Source organism: Panthera tigris, chromosome A1 (assembly GCF_018350195.1).
Source record: "Panthera tigris isolate Pti1 chromosome A1, P.tigris_Pti1_mat1.1, whole genome shotgun sequence".
Classification (NCBI taxonomy): domain Eukaryota; kingdom Metazoa; phylum Chordata; class Mammalia; order Carnivora; family Felidae; genus Panthera; species Panthera tigris.
In genome coordinates, this window is record NC_056660.1 from 147,018,193 (window position 1) to 147,039,150 (window position 20,958).

Sequence of the window (20,958 nt, forward strand, 5' to 3'; positions counted from 1 at the left end):
TAGGCCTATTTACCATCTATACATCTTTTTTGGTGAGATAGCATTTCGGGTCTTATGCCTGCTTTTACATCAGGTTGTTCTTTTTATTGCTGAACTTTAATAGCTCTTTGTAGATTTTGATTAATTGTGTTTTATTGGATAGGTATCTTTTGTAAATACTACTTCCCAGGCTGTGACTTCCCTTTTCATTCTCTTGATATTGTCTTTCACAGAGTAGAAGTTACTGTTTTTTAAGTAGGCTCCACACCCAGCTTGGAGCCCAATGCAGGGCTTGAACTCACGACCCTGGGATCAAGACCTGAGCTGAGATCAAGAGTCGGATGCTTAACCAACTGAGCCACACAGGTGCCCTTATAAGTTTTTAATTTAATGAAGTCCAGCATATTATTTCTTTCATAGATCATGCCTTTATGTATCTCAAAAAGTCATTGCCATACGCGAGGTTGTCTAAATGTTTTCTTATGTTATCTTCCAGGAGTTTCATAGTTTTGCTAAAGATCCGGAAAAACAACCACAATACTGAGAAGAATAAAGTCAGAAAACTGACACTACCGGACTTTAATAATTACTAAAAACTGAGAGTCACCAATGCAGTGTGATCCTGGCATAAGAATAGACAAATAGATGAGTGGAACAGACCCATGTAAGTATAATCAACTGAGGGGCAAAGATAATGCAATGAATAAATTAATCTTTTCAACATATAGTGCTAGACCAACTAAATATATAAGAGCAAAAAAAATAAATCTAGCCATAGAATCTATACTCTTCACAAAAATTAAATTAGATTTTAGGCTGAAATTAACAAAAGAATTATCTTCAAGAAAATATTGATCTCTTTAAATGTATGTGGCAGTTCTTTTTACGCCCAGGCTCCCTACTCCCAAATCTTGAGAATATTTTTTTATAATATTGGGATTATCTTGTTCTTCAGTGTTTGACAGGATTCTCAATAAAATTATTTGGATTTTATCTTTATTTCAGCAAAAATTATTTAATTTCTTGGGGCACTGGAGTGGCTCAGTTGGTTCAGCATCCAACTTCAGCTCAGGTCATGATCTCTCTGTTCATGAGTTCAAGTCCTGCATTGGGTTCTGTGCTGACAGCTCAGAGCCTAGAGCCTAGAGCCTGCTCTGGATTCTTTGTGTGTATGTGTGTGTGTGTGTGTGTGTGTGTGTGTGTGTGTGTGTGTGTGTGTCTCTCTCTGCCCCTCCCCTGCTTGTGCTCTATCTCAAAAATAAATAATTACATTTTAAGAAAAATTTTTAATTTCTTAACCTTTTATAGCTAATCAGGCTTTCCCCACCCTTGAGCCATTTTTAGTAAGTTATATTTCCCTGGGATGTTGCGATTTCTATCCAGAATTTCAATTTTATGTATTAATTTGTTCACAATTGGTCTTTTTAAAAGTGTGCTATATCTACAGTTGTATTTTAATTCCAAAAATATTTGTGGTTTTTTTCTCTCATTATTAATGTCTGAATTGTTATTTTTTATGTATTAGTCTAGCTTATCCCAGAAGCAGATAAGAAGATGGAAATAAATGTCCAAGAGTTTTATTAAAGGAAACGCCTATGTAAGAGAAAATAGGGAGGGGGATGTGAAAATCTGAGAAAGCTGTCAGACCACAGTGCAAGTCTGAACACAAGAAAAGAGGAGGAGCAAAGTTTCCTAAACTGCTATCCAGTCTTTAAAAAAAAGATATGGCAGGGGCGCCTGGGTGGCGCAGTCGGTTAAGCGTCCGACTTCAGCCAGGTCACGATCTCGCGGTCAGTGAGTTCGAGCCCCACATCAGGCTCTGGGCTGATGGCTCGGAGCCTGGAGCCTGTTTCCGATTCTGTGTCTCCCTCTCTCTCTGCCCCTCCCCCGTTCATGCTCTGTCTCTGTCCCAAAAATAAATTAAAAACGTTGAAAAAAAAATAAAAAAAGATATGGCAAAGCCTTTGGGGGGTTCCTTGAGCTTAAGTCTGCCGTGAGAAGAGTTCCAGTTCCTCTAGTTGGACGCCTGTGAGGTTCATTCTCATCACTGCTATAATTAGTCTCTGCAAAGAACCAGTTTTCTTGTTTGTTAATTCTATCTCACTTCATTTGCAATTTCATCATCTCTCCTCTAAACTCTATTATTTCCATTTTTCCTAAAAAACACCTAGTGTTTTTTCTAAAGTGTGATTCTTGCTGAATCTCATAAAGTTTTATACATAAAGCTTTATTGTGCAACTTTAAGAATTTTCTAATTTTTACCATGATTTCTATTATGACCATTACATATTTGGAGATTTTTCAAGTTTACTACTTTTTAAAAAGTTAACATTTGGTTCAGAAGTCAACAAATGTCTTGAATAGAAACCATATAAATTCTCATTTTTAATTTTTTTTCTCTCAGGGTTTTTAATTGCTCAAATACTGCATGCTTGATAACTCTGAAGACTTTTTTTCTTTTGGTCACCTCAGACTGGTGATAGCAGCATGATACTTTCATTTGGATTTTAAGTCATTAGCTCCAATAGGCAAATGCCAGCAAAGGGGCAAACTTAAGGAGAATTCAAGGCTCATATCAATGTGCTACTGTCCCTTTTCTTAGCCTCTCAAGTCTGGTTGTCATAGATATTTCCTAGCAATTTTTAAACATCTCTATGTATGCATGTATGGTATATACGGCTTATAAAGTATAGAGATAAATAATATATAAGGTAAACATTCATCTCTAAACATATTTTATATGTACAAATCTAATACAACATATATTTTATAAATATATGAATCAGCCTTTTACCCAGTACTCACCTTGTATAACTGCCTTCTATCAGAAGGTTAGTTTTTTTTTGTTTTTTTTTTTTTAATAATTATTTATTTTTGAGAGACAGAGAGAGGGAGACTCAGAGTCTGAAGAGCAGTCTATGACCTGTCAGGGCAGAGGCCCACACTGGGCTGAAACTCAGGAACCGTGAGAAGCTTAACCAACTGAGCCACCTAGGTGCCCCTGGGAAGCTTAGTTTGATACCAGTTATTCTATTATGTATATAACCTCAAGTGTGATTTTTAATCATAATTTCATACTTTATTTGGTCTTCTCAAGGATACTTTAAATACTTTTTTTTTGAAGTATGATTGACCAAAATACTTCCTTATATAATATTACTCTTTTTAAATAATTCAAGGACTATAGAAAGCGGTCTTTGATCATTCTTCTTCTCCTGGCTCACACAGTAGTTTAAACAAATATCACAGTTCTAGGTTTTCTTCCCTTTTTAAGTTATCAGTCATTCTTACGTTACATTTTGTAGTCAATATAGGTTGAGATTTACCAAGCTGAAAATTTCTTTACTTGCCAAATTTTTCTTGTAGTCAGGACTTCCTTTTAGGGGCCTGGGTGGTTAGTTGCTTAAATGTCCAACTTCTACCCAGGTCATGATTTCATGGTTCGTGGGTTCAAGCCCCATGTTGGGTTCTAGACTGACAGCTCAGAGCCTGGAGCCTGCTTTGAATTCTGTGTCTTCCTCTTGCACTCTCTGCCCCTCACCCACTGACACACTGTCTTTGTCTCTCAAAAATAAATGTTAAAAAAATTAAAAGAAATAACTTCCTTTTCTACTGCTTTCCTACTCCTTTATATTACTCCTAGAATTTTTAAGATTTTTGAAAACATTTTTTAAATGGACATTTTCTCTTAGTATTTTGGAAAAATTATTCCACTGCCTTTCCAATTCTGTTTTTGTTACTGTGAATTAAACAGCTAACTCTTACTAGGTAATTTATTTTCTGCCTCTAGTCCCTTTTCTTCATCTTTGGTATTTAGTTTTAAAATGATATGCATTTATTTTTTTTATTGATTGTTTGCAGTAACTGTTTGTTGATTGAGTGTATATTGCCTCTCAAGAGAAAATACTTAGCCATTACTTCTAAAATGCCTTTTTTCCCCTCATTTATTAGAACTCACTTTTTCAAGTTTCAAAAACCTTCTATTTTCTGACATTCATTTTGGATGTGCATGCTGGATAATTTCTTCATATAGTTCACTAATATTCCTGTAAGCTATTTCAAATATCTTACCTCTAAATTTCTAATTTATAAATATGTACATATGTTTTCAAATCTTTTAATAATTAAAAAAAATTATTTTGACCACCTTAATTATTTACAAATATTAACTAACTTATTTTGCATTGAGTATTTCAGACTTTCAATTCTTGCCTAAAACATTGTGCCATCTTACTAGGAAATAGTAAACTGGTGCAGCCACTCTGGAAAACAGTGTTGGGTTTCCTGAAAAAATTAAAAATAGAATTACCCTATGACCCAGCAATACATCTACTACGAATTTATCTAAAGGATACAGGAGTTCTCATTCATAGGGGCACATGTACCCCAATGTTTATAGCAGCACTATCAACAATAGCCAACTTATGGAAAGAGCCCAAATGTCCAAAGATGTGTTCTATATATGCAATGGAATACTACTTAGCAATGACAAAGAATGAAATCCTGCCGTTTGGAACAACATGGATGAAAATAGAGAGTATTATGCTAAGTGAAATACATCAGTCAGAAAAAGACAGATATCATATGCTTTCACTCATAAGTAGAATTTGAGAAACTTAACAGAGGACCACAGGGGAAGGGAAGGAAAAATAAATTGCAAAGAGAGAGGGAGGCAAATCATAAAAGACTCTTAAATACAGAGAACAAACGGAGGGTTGATGGGGGAAAAATGGGAGATGGGCACTGAGGAGGGCACTTGTGGGGATGAGCACTGGGTACTATATTTAAATGATGAATCAGGAATCTACTCCTGAAGTCTAGACTACACTGTATACGGTGTATGTTAGCTAATGTGACAATTATTTTTTAAAAAAATAAACACTTAAACATAAGAAAATAAATTAAAAAATTAAAAAAAATAATTGTAACTGCCTCCTCCCAAAAGAATAAAAAAGAAAACTCATCTATTAAATAAAATGCATGCTAAAATACTTGTCAGAGAAATGTAAATCTGAAACTGTAGTCTAATAGGTAACCTGACATACTTTCTTTGTTAATATATTGCTATAATTAAAAACCTGTGAAAATAATAAATTAAGTGAACAAATAAAAAAGTAGGCTGCAACATGATATGCAAATTAATTTATTATATTAACATTTTTTATAAATTCCTTTCTGTGATATTTTTACAAAGTGTCAGGAAAATAGACACTAGATTTCTATGTTAGCTGCTAAAGCGGCATTTACTTTACTTAGTCAAATGGAGATAACGTGGGAGAAATATATATCCATAATATAATTTATACTACACTTAATATAATAAATTAATAAATCATCTTATGCACATAGTATTTGGGGAAGATAAAAATGATCTCTATTCTTTGGGAGTTTATATTCTATTCAAAAACAAAATAGAGTAAAACATTGAGTGGATGTTAGCGTTGTCATTTATGTGTGAGGCTGTATTTTGTCTAAACCCTGCTGTAACAAATGAATGCAGGTAAGTCAGTTCAACTGCCTTTTAGTGATCTTTCTCATTTGTCTATGTCATTACTGCCCTACCTAATTCATGGTGTCGTAGTGAGATACAACCTGGTAGTATACAAAATAGTGCCTTATAAAAATCACAACTATGGTTTTGATTTTTATAGTGGAGACATCACTAACACTGTTTCGAAAAAGAGTTAAGTGTTGCTTTGTCTCTCAGAGAGTAAACCTGAGCCCTTAAGGTTAAGTTACTCAAGAACAAAACAAAACAAAACAAAACAAAACAAAAACTTATAAATACATGTGAAAAGGATAATAAACAACTGGTAGGCAGTCTCATTCTGTTTTCAATTCATAAGCTAAAGTCTCATTTCCAAAGGCTATCTTGAATATATTTTTATTACAAAGGAGACTGGAGGAGATTAAAGAATGAGCATAATTAATAGAAAACAATCCATCTCTTCTAAAACCACACTCAACTAGGTAGCCTTTTTTTGGCTTGGTAAAATTGTACCATACCATGCCTCATGGAATGAAGAGTCCAGTGGTCTGCAGGGACACTACGGGCAACTGAGAATGGTGTTCCAAGAGCCTCTTGAGAGAAAAGGGTTGACAATTTCCCTTTTTCTTTCAACTTCACTACTGATACATTTTTTAGTGATTGAGAAGAAAAAGTTTTACTGATATCAATGAGCAAAAAAGGTACCAAGCCTTCCACTGTATGAAAGGCAGCAAATGGGCTTTGGTGGTTACCAGAACTCACTTTGCCACCTGGATTATCATGAGAAAAGGCATTATAAGAAGCATGACATTTGGCTGAATCATGAAACATTTCCTGAAAGTTACAGATAATTAATTAGTATTTTTTGATTTAGTGAGTGCAACATATTTCACTATGCATTTCAATAAGTACAAACACCATCCTCTAAGATCTCACATGCTAAAACAAATGTTATAGATGTTAATTATATTATGAAGCAGAAACTAATAAGCAACAAAATTAGACAATTTATATAAAATTAGATTAGCCTTCTATTTAAAATTGGGAAAGATTCTACAGATGAAATGGCATTTGAATAGAACTTAAAAAATGTAAAAAGTGGATAGATTAGTATAATATAGAGACAGAGAGCAAGGCATTTATCACTGAAGATGGTAGATAAGAAGGGAGAAAAAATACAGAAAAGAGATCTGGGTAGCAATGGTAGTATTTTTGTCAAGAAAGGCATGTATCAAGTCACAATATGCCTTGAATAGCATTTAAAATTAAAATATTCATTTCTTTTATAATCAGGGCTTGTAAAAGACATAAAATAATATAATCTAGCACCATGCCAAACTTGCACTCAATTGAAAGAGTTTATAATAAGGGTGATCCATTGGGAAGTTTTGTGCCACTGCCCAGACAACAAAGACAACGAAGTTGGAAAACAGGAGAGGGGAGGTGGGAATGGTGAAAACATGCTAATGCCAAACATTGTAGAGAAGAAAGATGGCAACTGTATGGTTTGAACTATACAGAGTCTCTTGTATACCTTGTATACTAACTCTGTCCTGGATTAATTAATTGTATTTTCCAACTTTCCTATTCTCTTTTCTGTTCTGCTCTTTAGTCTTAGACACTTGTCTTACATCATCTTCTCAGTTGGGGGGAGATGATTTTAAAAAACACAATGATACAAAATATATTAAAGGTCTATATTCCTATCAGAGCTGACTAAAATTTTGGTGTCATTTTTAGTTCTTAAAATAAACATAAAACTGAAAGTTGTATTATTCATCACCCTCCTCATTGCAATTATCATGAGTTCTGATATATACAGCTCATATGTCAGTATCCAACTCTTTAATAGTTTATATTTCTAATGTACATTTACATATACACAAAAAATCATCTACATCTTGTCTTTTCACTGAACATTAAGCAACAAACTAAATTATGCCAACAATGCCTATGATCCATCAATTGGTCTTCTTGAAATATAACTAAAGAAGGATGAAAACTTATGACCATACAAAAGCCTGCACACGTTTATAGCAGATTTATAAAGGATTGTGAAAACATGGGAACAATCAAGATGCCCTTCAGTAGGTGAATGGAAAAACTGTCGTACATGTAGAAAATGGAGTATTACTCACTGCTAAAAGAATCAGCTATCAAGCTATAAAAAGATATGGAGAAAACTGAAAATACATATTACTAAGTGGAAAAAGGCAATTTGTAGAGGCTACATATTGTAAGATTGTAAGGAAACACTGTGGAGACAGTAAAAACAAAACAAAACAAAACAAAAACAAACAAATAAAAAGATAATAGTTGCCAGGGGCTGGGGGAATAGAGGATGTATAAATGGAATATAACATTTCCAGGGCAGTGGAACTACTCTGTATGACACTATAATGATTATTAACAACACTAAGAATGAACCTAATATAAACTACAGACATTATATAACAATATTGTATCAATGTAAGTTCATCGATTATAACAAATATACCACTCTGGTGGAAGATGTTGATAATGAGTGAGGCTGTGCACATACTTGTAAAGGCAGAAAGTATATGAAAAATCTCTCTGTCTTCTGGTCAATATTGCCATGAACCTAAAACTGCTTTAAAAAATAGTCTAGGTTAGGGGGGAGGAATCAAGTCTAGTAACACACATACACACATGCATGCACACATACACAGATGATGCCAGGGTTTGAGTCTTGATTTCTGAGAGATGGTACAGTCAACAGAAATAATGGTAGAAAAAGGAAAAAAGAGGGCCACGTTGGAATGAGGAGCTGTGTTCAAAGATCACGGGGGATGTGTGTTAAAGTCAATGTGCTGGCAACACATCTTGGTGGAAGGGCACATAAGAAAGGTGGAAATGTGAAACTCGATTTTCAGAAATACATCAGAACTTCATGGAAGTTATTCTCAATAGAAGTAACTCAATGGAGCCATTTACAATTTTGTATTTTAAAACTACTATTCAGACTTCAAAGTTTTCCAGGCCTTTCATTTCCTAGACTTATGACTGAAGGAAAAAAAATCAAACTAGGTAAAATCCCCTTGATATATGTAGACCATTCTAATGTATTTTAATAAAAATTAGGGTTTCCTTAAGTTGAGACTAAACTTTAAAATTCCTCTGCCTAGTTTCAAAGTCAAGAGACATTATCATTTTTATATGAGCTACCAATATAACAATAAATAGTTGCTCTGAAGTATTATACTAAAAATGAATTATGCCCTCAAAACAGGTAACATGCCCTGTTTTCTTTTGAGAACTTTTTAATGTGTGTTTTAACAGGAAAAATTATTTTCTTTTTTGCATACATGTAATTTGTTTTCACTTTTGTAGTTTTGTAGCAGAGTTCAATTAAAATTTTATTCACAATCAGGCACATGGTTTTATTTAAGTTACTTATTTAATTCAAATGGAAGAGTGTGCCCGAGAAGCCCTTTCCAAATAATTAAAAACTGTCTTTAGTTTAACCCAGATCAAGTGCTTATATTTTAAAACACATGTGAATAGGTTTCCTAGCAATTACCTGCAATCTGTCCCTGAGCTTTTGACATTAAACAATTAAGCTCTATTTCTTGACTTTCAATTAGTATATTCACTATCCCACTCCATATTTGAAAAGTTGATTAATGAATCACCAGAGCAATTTCAATCCTGTCAAAATAAGCGAGAATTCATGATGTTTGTTCTTACCGACTATATTTTAAATGTTAATTCAGTCTCTAAGACAGGGCTTAGTGCGGGGATCAGAAAGAAAGATGCAGAGTGGGAGAGAGAAGCGTAGGTGTCTCCAGAAAAGTTCTAGTGGCCATGTTGAAAGGAGATTTAGGTGTGGACCTTCCCAGAGAGCTCACAATGCTGCACACAAATTACCTTTTTTTTTATTATGGTAAAGTTATAGACTATTTTTGACTATTGAGAGGTTATAAAAATATTTGGTTCAGAAACATTCACTTCCATGTTTCCCAATACAAAGAATTGCTTTAATGATTCTGTTTGGACACCGGAGGCTGCCTCCCATCCCTCTAGGAACCAATTACTCGTGCTGAAACATTTGTTTGCTGTCATGAAGACCTGGGTTAGGTGACAGAAATCACAGAATTTCAAAAGATTAGCTGAGACAGAGGAAGAAAATCTTTAAAGAGCCTGGGGGGCAAACATAGAAATAACCCATATGGAAAAACTGAACCAATGATGAAAAATTCCTCCTTTGATCTTTTACAGAGGCAAAAAAAATGTGGAAATCATGTTGCTCAAAATAAAATTTATTTTGTAGTTGTATGAAGCCACTTTCAAGGATTATATACTGTGGGAGGCGAAAGGTAACAATGGGTTTGTGTAGGAAACGTTTTATCATGGATTCAGATTTACTGATATCACATATGAGAAGATACATGCCACTGACTATTCAGGGGAGAAATGGAGTTTTCAGAGCATAAACATCAGAAGGCCCACTACATCTAAAATATTAAATACACTAATGAACGTGAAAGATGAGAATTTCAAAAATTCACAAATTCTCTCTAAAAGAGAGACTGGTTCCTCATATGGGGCTTTGCAAATATAGGAGGGCCAAGTTCTATAGCTCACTGTACTGTTCCTATACAGTCAGCCAACCTTCTGCTCCCTACTTACATACCTTGAGGTAACCTATTATGTCCTTGTCTTCCAAACTGCTAGTCTTCAGTGTCTCTGCTTTGGCACCAAAATATTTGTGTTAAATGGGAATCACTGATCCTTTAACTTTTTTTCATGAACACATTTTGGCACGGCTATGTTTCCCTTATCTATCCTGAGGCCAAGTCCCAATTTCTAGTTTTACTGGTTCACTATTGGCTACACTTGCCTTTTGTCCTTTTCCATGAATGGTCATTTCTTCCCTATGACTCTCTCCACCCCTTCACTTGGCTGCAAACCAGGTTCTTGTTGTAAACGAGCAAATTCTCTCCACTTCATTTCCTACTCTAGAAGAACATTTCTTTTCCAGAAATGTTTTCCCTAGTTGTCTACTTCATCGCATTTCTTTGTCTGAAATCCACAATCGTTTCCAAAATAGCAGTTTCCTATAGAGACTGCCCCAAGGAAGTCTTTTTTCTCTGATAGCCTGTGACTTTACCAAAGAAAAGGCTAATGAACCTGGTCCCTGTTCACCAATTTCAGATTGCTATTCTGTTTTCTTACTCAAAGGATTCACTGTTTTCAAGTATAAGATTCCATCATGGAGTCAGATTCTAAATGTTAGAGCATGTCTATTACAGATGTCTCTGCATGGGCATCACTCTTCCCCCTAATTTCCACAGCATCCCTCTACATCACTGAACAGTCTCTCTCAATGGAGACTGTAGGTAGGGCTTGGTCTCTCTCTACTCTTTCTTCCTTACCATCTGTTATAGTATTGACTTGTGTACCAAAATGACATCAATGGTGAATTGTATACTTTAACATCAGAATTCTCTGACTAAAAATGACCATCATTCTTTGAAAAAGACTCAGATACTTGGATTTAAATTTACACCCTCCATTACCACATGATAAAATCTACTGTTAACTACTAAAACCACTTATTTCTATAATTTTTAGAACATTTTTAATGCATCAAATGTCTCCTTTTCAGTAATGGATCACTCCCAGCTCTTCAGTCACGTATGTCATATATTTCCTTACCGTACTTTCACTATTATGTAATACTAACCAGACCCAAATACAACCTTACTACCTCTCAGCGGTTCTTTAATTCTTGTTTTCTCCCAACTATATTCCCCACAATGTCTGCTTCAAATCTTTTCTGATGGTACATAACTGTGAGTCAGGGGCCCTGTAATCTTCATCTTTGCTTTTTCCATTTTTTACCAGAGAATGAGATGATTGACAGCATGCTTTCATCAACCCCCACAATCAGAACACTTTCCATACAATATCTGTGTTTCATCACTTAATTATTTCTTATCTCCTTTCCAAGATAGGTTGATACTCCTCTACTTTTTTACATTTTTTTAATGTTTATTCATTTTTTGATAGAGAGAGAGAGAGAGAGAGAGAGAGCTTGAGTGGGAGAGGGAGACACAGAATCCAAAGTAGGCTCCAGGCTCGGAACTGACAGCACAGAGCCCGACGCGGGGCTCCAGCATATGGACAGTGAGATCACGACCTGAGCCGAAACCGGACGCCCAACCGACTGAGCCACCCAAGTTCCCCAACACTCCACTACCTTCTATGGTCTTACTTGTATGCCTCCTCCCCACCATGCCCCGTTTTCCCCCTGTAAGCTTTAATGTGACATTTCTCAGGATAAGCTTGGTATAGAGGTGAAGAGAATGTGCTCCAGCATAGGTCATCTGAATTCAGATATTCATGCTGCCATTTATTAAACCAAAGAACAGTTACATAACACTTGTATCAGCTCCCTCATCTGTACAAGGCACTGTACTCCTATCAGTGGTGAGCACAGTGTTTTCAAAAAAAAAAAGTTAATGTTTATTTCTGAGAGAGAGAGAGAGAGAGGGGAGGGGGAGGGGGAGGAGGGGAGAGGGGGGGAGAGGGGGAGAGAGGGGGAGAGAGGGGGAGAGAGGGGGAGAGAGGGGGAGAGAGGGGGAGAGAGGGGGAGAGAGGGGGAGAGAGGGGGAGGGGGGGGGGAGAGGGGGGGAGAGGGGGGGAGAGGGGGGGGGAGAGGGGGGGAGAGGGGGGGAGAGGGGGGGGAGAGGGAGAGGAAGGGGCAGAGAGAGAGGAAGACACAAAATCCGAAGCATTCTCCAGACTCTGAGCTGTTAGCACAGAGCCTGGCTCGGAGCTCAAACCCATGAACCAGGAGATCATAACCTAAGCTGAAATTGGACGGTTAACTGACTGAGACACTTGGGTGCCCTTGAGCATAGCCTTTTGTATTATAAAAAGTATTTTTCCTAATTTCAGCATGACTGATTTTTGTACTCTGCCAGCTCTTTCACCACAATGTATTAAATGGTCAGATTACTCATTTTAAAATAAAATTCTCCATAACTGGCAAATGTAATCAAAATGAAATGACTTGTCACAATATTTTTATTAAGACCTGTGCACTTTAGTTTTAGAATCACACTTATAGGTTACTATATCCTCAGATCAATATATAGAAATTAGTGCTTACAAATATTTTTAATTGATGGAATGGCTTACTTCATCTAAGTATTAATAGTTATAATGGCTAGAAATGCAAAGTATCACTTGATGCTGTGATGTTACTATTAAAGAGCATTCACATATATTAAATCTATCTTTAAACTTTCCTGTGTGGCTTTTAAAAATGTCTTCCATGTATAGAATTGTTGGATCACTATTTTACACCAGAAACTAACACTTTACGTTAATTATATTGGAATTTTTTTTAATTTATTAATTTCAAACAAAAACAAAGGCCCGTCTTCCATGTTTTGTTCTTGGAAGGAGGGAAAGTCTTCCTTTTAGCTATTCAAATTTTATATTCCCCTGTTCTGCCTAGGATAAAACACATTCATTCTTGAATCCTAATCAAAGCATATAAACTTGTCTGTTACTTCCAACCAGGCAGATGTTACTAGGCTCAATGTCTCTCAGTTGCTATTACTATCTGGCGATGATGTTTGGAAGAGACCTGATAGGGGTGATTTCAGAGTTAGTGGATCCTGTTGGGCACCCACGTTACTCTGAAGAATACTTTGTAATTTGTCTCCATGCACATCATGTTTATTTCCTTAAATGGTAATGAAAATGTGCACATGTACAGATATGAATATTAGGTGTGAAAATACATAAACGTAAATGTAAAGAATATTAGAAAAGAAAAAGTTTCACTACTGTGAAACTCTGCAGTGGTTTAAGACATATAAGCAATAGTTTAAAGCCTTAAAACATCATTTGCAATTCATATTTAAGCCCATATCTCTGTCGCAGGCTTTTTAAAAGGTTGTGTGCATCAGAGTAGAAAAAGAAATTGCCTTAATCTAAATATGGTCTTGCTACAACCGTCTGGGACAAAAATATGAAATTGGATTCTCTTACATTCAGTGTGTTCTGCCTTTGACCATTATTTACAACCCTAGTGGCTGTTTCGAAAGTACATAGGGAATCCATGTTAAATAATCAAGAATCACAAAAATAATATGTTATGACAAGAAAAAGTCACAGTGAATAGTTTTAATGTCTAATGAGATTTGTCTTTAAACTCTTCAATAAGTTATTTAAATCTAAGCTAATAAAAAAAATCACCTTTTAGCAAAGTTTTGGCCTCGATATACATGATAGAAGGTTCCCTTAAGAAGTAAATAATAAAACTCAAGAGATTGGGAACGCATATTCTTCTAATTTAAAATTTAACTTTAAAGGAATTCTTACAGTGAGTTGCATTCAAATGTAATAAAAAATGGCAACTAATTGTAGAATAAAATGCATGTTAAATTTAATTGTCTGTAGTAATTCAGTTTTGTTAATTTATGATTGAATTAGATTTCAATACTTGGGGAAATATTTTTTTTCTGTGCAACAATTCTAAAGTAATCAATTCTCATAAGTTCCTGATTGAAGGCCTATTTTGAATGTCAGAAAATACATAACCTAAGTATTTCAGAAAAATACTATTTTCTGTGGCATGGACAATTATGCCTTAAGCAACACTACAATATCAATTTATCAATATAATTGACATAAATTCCTTTAAAAACTGACAGATATTTGTCTATTTACTCAGCATCCAATCTAAAGGGCGCTGGCATTTTATACAGTACATTATGTATTATCTACCTATTTTCAGATTTATTGAGATTATGCTATTTAACTTGTCAAATTTACTTTATTTACATATTATGATATACTTTAGTAGTTTTTGGTTCTCAATAAAAGGTCTTTCTGTTTCATTTATTTTCTGAGATTTTCACAGTATGTCACAAGGACTAGAATATTTAGATAATGATGGTGATAATCCATGGTATTCTATAGACCTTACAGCCTGAGTACTTTGTCACTTCTAAATCTTCTAGAGCTGAGTATGATTCCTGCAGTTCCCAAGCAGGGAGAAAATGTAATGGACATAATCAGGCTATCTGCTCTAAGAGTATTCTAGTGCTTAATAGCCCTTTATAAACAGGTTTTGTCAGTAAAGAGAAAATGCAGGAACAGACTCTCTTGATTCACTGATAAAAACGGAACAATGTACAGATTATATTGGTTTCTGAATTTTTGATATGGACATCCCTCAAGCATATGAGGCAAATACTATTCCCTTGTCATTTTTTCTTCCCAAATAGGTTTGTATTATACTGAAGGTGTCATTTATTTTACCAACAAGCTATTGTTTCTGTTATTTGGGGCACAAGTGAAGAAAGTATACACAAAAGATCTTAGGGAGGTATATCCTGCAAATTTGATAAGGAAGAACTATTTATCACTCTTTCCCATCCTTTTTATGTTTTGCATTTTGGCAATTGCCCTATTCTAACAGATGCCTGCCTCGTTACTTTTGTGGCTCTCCTTCCCATCTCCTAATGGGACATTAGCGTAACTTCACGGATGCTGGGTCAGCAATGATTTTTCTGCTGCTTGTGGGACAATTCTTGATATGGAGGATAATCTCATGATTGTAGCTAATTACAGTTGATTAGTGTGTGATCTTTCCTTAGAATGTGATTGCCTTTGTGATAGTAATTCAGGAATCATAGGAAAGACATGTGACTACCTAAAATGCATCCTTCTATCCTGGTTAAGTTTTGGAATCCTTGAACAAGGCAACTCCTTTCATCATATAATTTTAAAAAGTTTTCAAAATGAAATACCTCTGATAACATATTCTTCTTAATTGTACACTAATGTAAGGATGTAAAATCATAGACAAGGAGAGCCAAGTGGCATTGATTTTTGTAATATTAAAGGAGAACGGGTGAAGAAGGAATAAAAAAATGAAATTGACGTCAATTTACATCTTCAAAATTTTAAAAATACAATATGCATAGATTAATTATTTTTACTCTGCATTGTTGTGAGTGTAGGCCAACTGGTTGATTTTCTGCAACTATTAAATAGCTTCCCTGTTTAAAGATGAGTCCCCTTTAGGCTTCTTTTCCTTTGGTCAGACCCTCAGTGTAACTTAACAGCCAGTTAAAAACATTGGTTTGAAATCATTCTGTGTTCTGCAGGTAGTAAACCACACTCACTGACTTGTATGAAGTGTAAAGACTGAAAAGTATTAAAATTACATTTTGATTTAATGACCAATGGCTGATCAAAGGCAATCAAATAGAGAAATCTTTGAATAATGAAAGACTATTTTTAAAAGGGTAGAAGACCTATCTTCCCAATATTTGTAATACAGCATTATAATAATGGGCTTTTTTCCTCTTATTTTTATCCTCTTATTTTTTCCTCTTATTTTTACTTCTTTTCATCCTTCCTCCTTCTATCTCCTTTTCTATCAATCTTTTTCCTCTTCTGATTTTTCTTCAAAAAATAATGTCACACTCTGCCTTAATTTCCTTTCTCTGAAGCTATAGGGAAGCATCAAATGTCAACTCAAAACACCTGAAAACTTGTTTCCATTGTGGTTTGCTGAGGTTTGGTTTTCTTCCTGACAGTAACATGCCAAGAGTGGGTATTGAAATAATCCAGGCAGCAGGCATTGATCTGAAATTTTGATGGTTAATTACTGGATCAGGTATCCACAGGAAGTGTGTAATTATTATGATTTGTGAAAAGTAAGTCCCTTGTAGGCTCCTTACCTATTAAAACTATAGCACGTGGCTGTAATGAGTGCAGTGTGTAGCCAACTACATTTCTAAGGATGATAAATGGGAATCAGATGCAATTATTCCTGATGCTTGACAGAGTTGTGCTGAGAGCATGTGTTTAGATAGTGATGCTCTGTTGAGTGCTTTTTGTTTGGGGCACTAGAGCTTCCATTACTGAAAGATTTTAGGCTTATTTTGTATTTAAGCTGCAGACAACAATAAGGGCTATTATCATTAAGGTAATTTGCACGTATACTCCTCTCCTGGGTTCAAGTTGGTATTAGAGTATTTAGGCCACATATAGTTAAGTGTACAACTCTCAGGTTTCCTTGTTAGATGGGTTCTTTGGAAATTTTAGATGTTTACACTGGAGGAATAGCATGGTATTCATTTGTTATATAGTGAATTTATGTCTGTAATATATAGGGGAGAAAAACATCTGAAACTTTCCTTTTCCTTTCTTCAACCAGTTTTCTACGTCATGCTCATAAATAACAGAATACATCAACCACCCCATGATATTATAATAGTAAATGTTCATATCTTAAAACATATTTCCTCTCTAAAACAACTGCCTACCGAGAACGTAGGGAGAAATTTATTTTCATCTGAAATTTAGGAACCTCACGGTCAGTTCCAAAATGTAAATAAAATGTGTTTGGAGGATGAAAATTGCTGCTTTCCTTCTACCTCACCTAATCACAAGTAAATGGTCTTAGAATTGTGAAATATCTTATTTCACTATTTGTCTACTACAACAAAATTTGTCTTTTAGAATATGAAATGTGTTATGCCCAATACATTTGCAAATTAAGATAAAGAAAACAAATGAGACCCTGGATCAAGGAAAGCTTTACAAAAATAGTTTCAATTTTAATAAAAACACAATTTCTTATTTGACTTTTCTTTTTAACGTCTTCTAGCAACCGTACCAGTTGGGTCGCTGGTGATAAAGCTATGTGTAAAATAACCTAGAAATACGTGAATCATGATTTAGAATCTTCACAAAATGAAAGTTCATAGTAAGTAAAATTGGGCTTTGGACTGTAGAGAAGAAAGATTAATTCCCAGAAGGGAAAAGTAAGAGAGGGAAGAAAGGACAGGTCTGGTCTGACCAAAAGTATCAAAGGTGAGAAATGGAAGATACAAGAGAGACCTGAGGAGGTGTCTCCTATGACCCTATTCTAAATAGGCTACAGCCATCTCACTGTACACACAAAAGGCAGTATGTCATGGAATTTCCCATCTGCTTTTGTTTATTGTCTTTTTTGTTTTACTTTGTTAACTTTTTTTTCGTGTTTATTATTTGGGAGAGAGAGAGACAGAGAGCAAACAGAGGAGGGGCAGAGAGAGAGAGGGAAACACAGAATCAGAAGCAAGCTCCAGCCTCTGAGCTGCCAGCACAGAGCCCGACGTGGGGCTCAAACCCACAGACTGCAAGATCATGACCTGAGCTGAAGTCAGTTGCTTAACCGACGAGCAACGCAGGCACCCCAAGTTTTACTTTGTTTTTTAAATGCAAAATCAGACAGTTATCTAGGGAGGCGGTGTGGAGAAATAGGACTACATTCACTTGAGTTGAAACTTATTAGGAAGAGCCTTGAAATACATCCAGGCTAATCAACTATGCACTGCTAGTAATTTTTAGCAATTTCCTTATTTTCTTATAGTCTCCTTTATTTCATTTCCTCTCATCATTATATATGTGGTTACATGTAGTTATTACATATGTAGTAGACATGACTACATGTTATGGTCACAAATATGTATTTAACAAGTTATATATTATATATGTAATAGGCATGTGGCGATATATGGTTATATACAAATAATACATATGTATTCTATGTATTAGGATTAATATGACTTCAAATTCTCAGTTCCTCAGAGTATTTCACCTTTTCATTTTAGAATTTCAACATCAGTACTATTACATTTTATGTAAAATGTTAAGATATTGTGGATATTTAACAGAGAATGCTTTAACATATAAAAGTAAATTAGTATATTGAATTCCAGGTCAAATTTGTGTCCTATAATATGATTTTCTAAGTGTGTATACATTCTATTTATATTAAATATCTTAAAAATATTACATAGGTTTTAGAAGATAAAAGACTAAAAGATTTTAAAATTTTGAACCTAATTGTGTGCATGCATATGAGTGTGTATTAAGAGAGAGAAGGATGAAATATAGAAAAAATAAAGGAGAAAATGCAAATGGGAGAAAAGAGAGATAACCCAGCTTATAAGTCCTATAATTGGAAGAAGAGAAACAATAATTTCTTTAACTGAAAAATAGTTTCAGTTCAAAGTATGCAAAAGTTGGTGTGCTTATAGTCTCTAGCAAGGATCAATTTTTTACTTGCATGAATAATGTGAATGATCTGCTTGAGGGACAGGTTGACTAATACAAAAAATGTTCTGAAAATTTAATTTTAGAAAATTCAGTAAGCTCTCTGAAGTTGTTAATGGAGCATGACAATATAAGGCTGAGAATCTGAATACAAGTACCAGTCCTGCTCATGTAATTTCCAACTCATTGATTCCTAGGAAAGAGAAGGAAGTGTAGGAATTTCCCAAGTATTTTATAATGGGAAATTTTAATTAAAATCCAACAATCTCTTTTGGCAAAGTTCAATACATTTAAAGTGTAAATCAATAGCATACGTCCAGAAATGCTTTAAGTTATAAATACTGAGTTTCTATAACTAAACAATTTCTGTGGATATAAACTTTTACATCATTCAAAATGTCTATTTTTTTTTCTTCTACTGGAGTTAAAACATCTGTGCAAATATATTAGGGCAATTAGCAAAATTGATATTGGTTTAGCTATTTTGAAACTCACAAAACAAGTATGTATTACTTAAAAATTGACTCACAGTTTACACCTAGAGCCTGCCTAGCTACCTTGAACAATCCTTCTTAATACAAAGATAGAGATATTTGATCTTGTCCAATGAAAAGCATAAAAATACATCAAATACTTTATTATACATTAAATGTTCAGATTTAGCATTTTAATAGTTTTTGATGTTATCTAAAGGCCACAGGATTTACTGAGTTTTAGGCCAAGACATTTTAATAGGATTTAAGATGAGAAATCTATGCTATTCGAACACACAGTTTGACAGTAAAAACTGTAATAGAATCCACACATCTGACTTTATTTTATGTCAAATACACTGAACCTGATTAATCTCTCCCACAATCATGGACTGAAAAGCTGGAGGATAGATGCTATCCATCTCCTTTCTCCACTTACCAAGGTCATAGTCGTTCTCTAAGACTCATCCTACAAACCACATTTTCTGGAAGCTTTACTGTCTCAGGATTATTAACCCATTTTCTGTGCTCACATAGCATTCTGTCCCCCTCTAGTGTAACACTTGCACAATATTATAATTTTTTATTTCATTATGTGTCTCCTCACTAGACAGTTAACCTCCTAGACAGGAGGAGTATCGGGCAGTCAAATTTGTAAGTACAGAAAAGGATGATCAAATGGAGCACATAGATCATGAACAGATATTAGGAGAGTCACTCGTTCTGTCCTCTGAGGAATGTCACCTCAGAACTGAGAATCACAGAAAACAGTCTCTGATCTTGCTATAGCACCAGGGTCAATGATTATGATGTTTGGCTTAAAAACCCAAAGTATGCTCTCCTCGATCACCACCAACCTTAAATCCATATAGTCTGGTCCTGATTCGCTATTGTCTTGAAGTAGTGTTCTGAGGTACATTATCAGCCTTCCCTCATCGCGGACTGTTAACAAGACCCGTGATTAACAGGGCTGTGAAGGTTTGGACTCTTGGAGAATACCTGTCTAGATAAACAGTAGTACTAGTTGCTCTTTCTTTTCCCTTTTCTGGGAGATCGATTCAGTCATCGCTGGTAAACAAAGTATCAGAAAGAGCCTAGTGTATGCATTACATACTGAATTAGAAAGAGAGGAGATTGACTTTATTTTTGTTGTTTCCTTTGCTGTGCAGAAACTTTTGATCTTGATGAGGTCGAGTAGTTCATTTTTGCTTTTATTTCCCTTGCCTTCGGAGACGTGTCAAGCAAGAAGTTGCTGCGGCTGAGGTCAAAGAGGTTGTTCCCTGTTTTCTTTCTAGGATTTTGATGGTTTCCTGCCTCACATTTAGATCTTTCATCATTTTTGAATTTATTTTTGTGTATGGGGTAAGTAAAGTGGTCCAGGTTCGTTTATCTGCACGTTGCTGTCCTGTCTTCCCAGCACCATTTGCTGAAGAGACCGTCTTTTTTCCATTGGATATTCTTTCCTGCTTTGTCGAAGATTAGTTGGCCATACATTTATTTGTGCATGCATTTCAGGGTTCTCTATTCTGTTCCAATGATTTATGTGTTTCTTTTTGTGCCAGTACCATACTATCTTGATGATTACAGCTTTGTAATACAGCTTCAAGTCTGGAATTATGATACCTCTAGCTTTAGTGTTCCGTTTCACTTCTTTGTCTATTTGGAGTCTTCTCTGGTTCCATACATATTTTAGGACTGTTTGCTCTAGCTCTGTGAAGAATACTGGTGTTATTTTTATAGGGATTGCAGTCAATGTGTAGATTGCTTTGGACTGTATGGACATTTTAACAATTTTGTTGTTCTAATCCATGAGTATGGAATGTTTTTCCATTTCTGTGTGTCTTCTTCAATTTCTTTCATAAGCTTTCTATAGTTTTCAAGGTATAGATCGTTTACCTCATTGGTTAGGTGTAAATGGAA

At 35.0% G+C, this 20,958-nt stretch overlaps 1 long non-coding RNA gene across 2 annotated transcripts in view; it reads left to right on the top strand.

The window, feature by feature from the left end:
- The first annotated feature begins 303 nt into the window (after positions 1-303).
- LOC122231430 overlaps positions 304-20,958 on the top strand; it is a 42,957-nt gene continuing 22,302 nt past the window's right edge. For both annotated transcript variants that reach the window (XR_006208675.1, XR_006208674.1), the window contains exons 1-2: positions 304-345; positions 476-643. This is a non-coding gene — a long non-coding RNA (uncharacterized LOC122231430). The remainder of the gene's footprint in view (positions 346-475; positions 644-20,958) is intronic.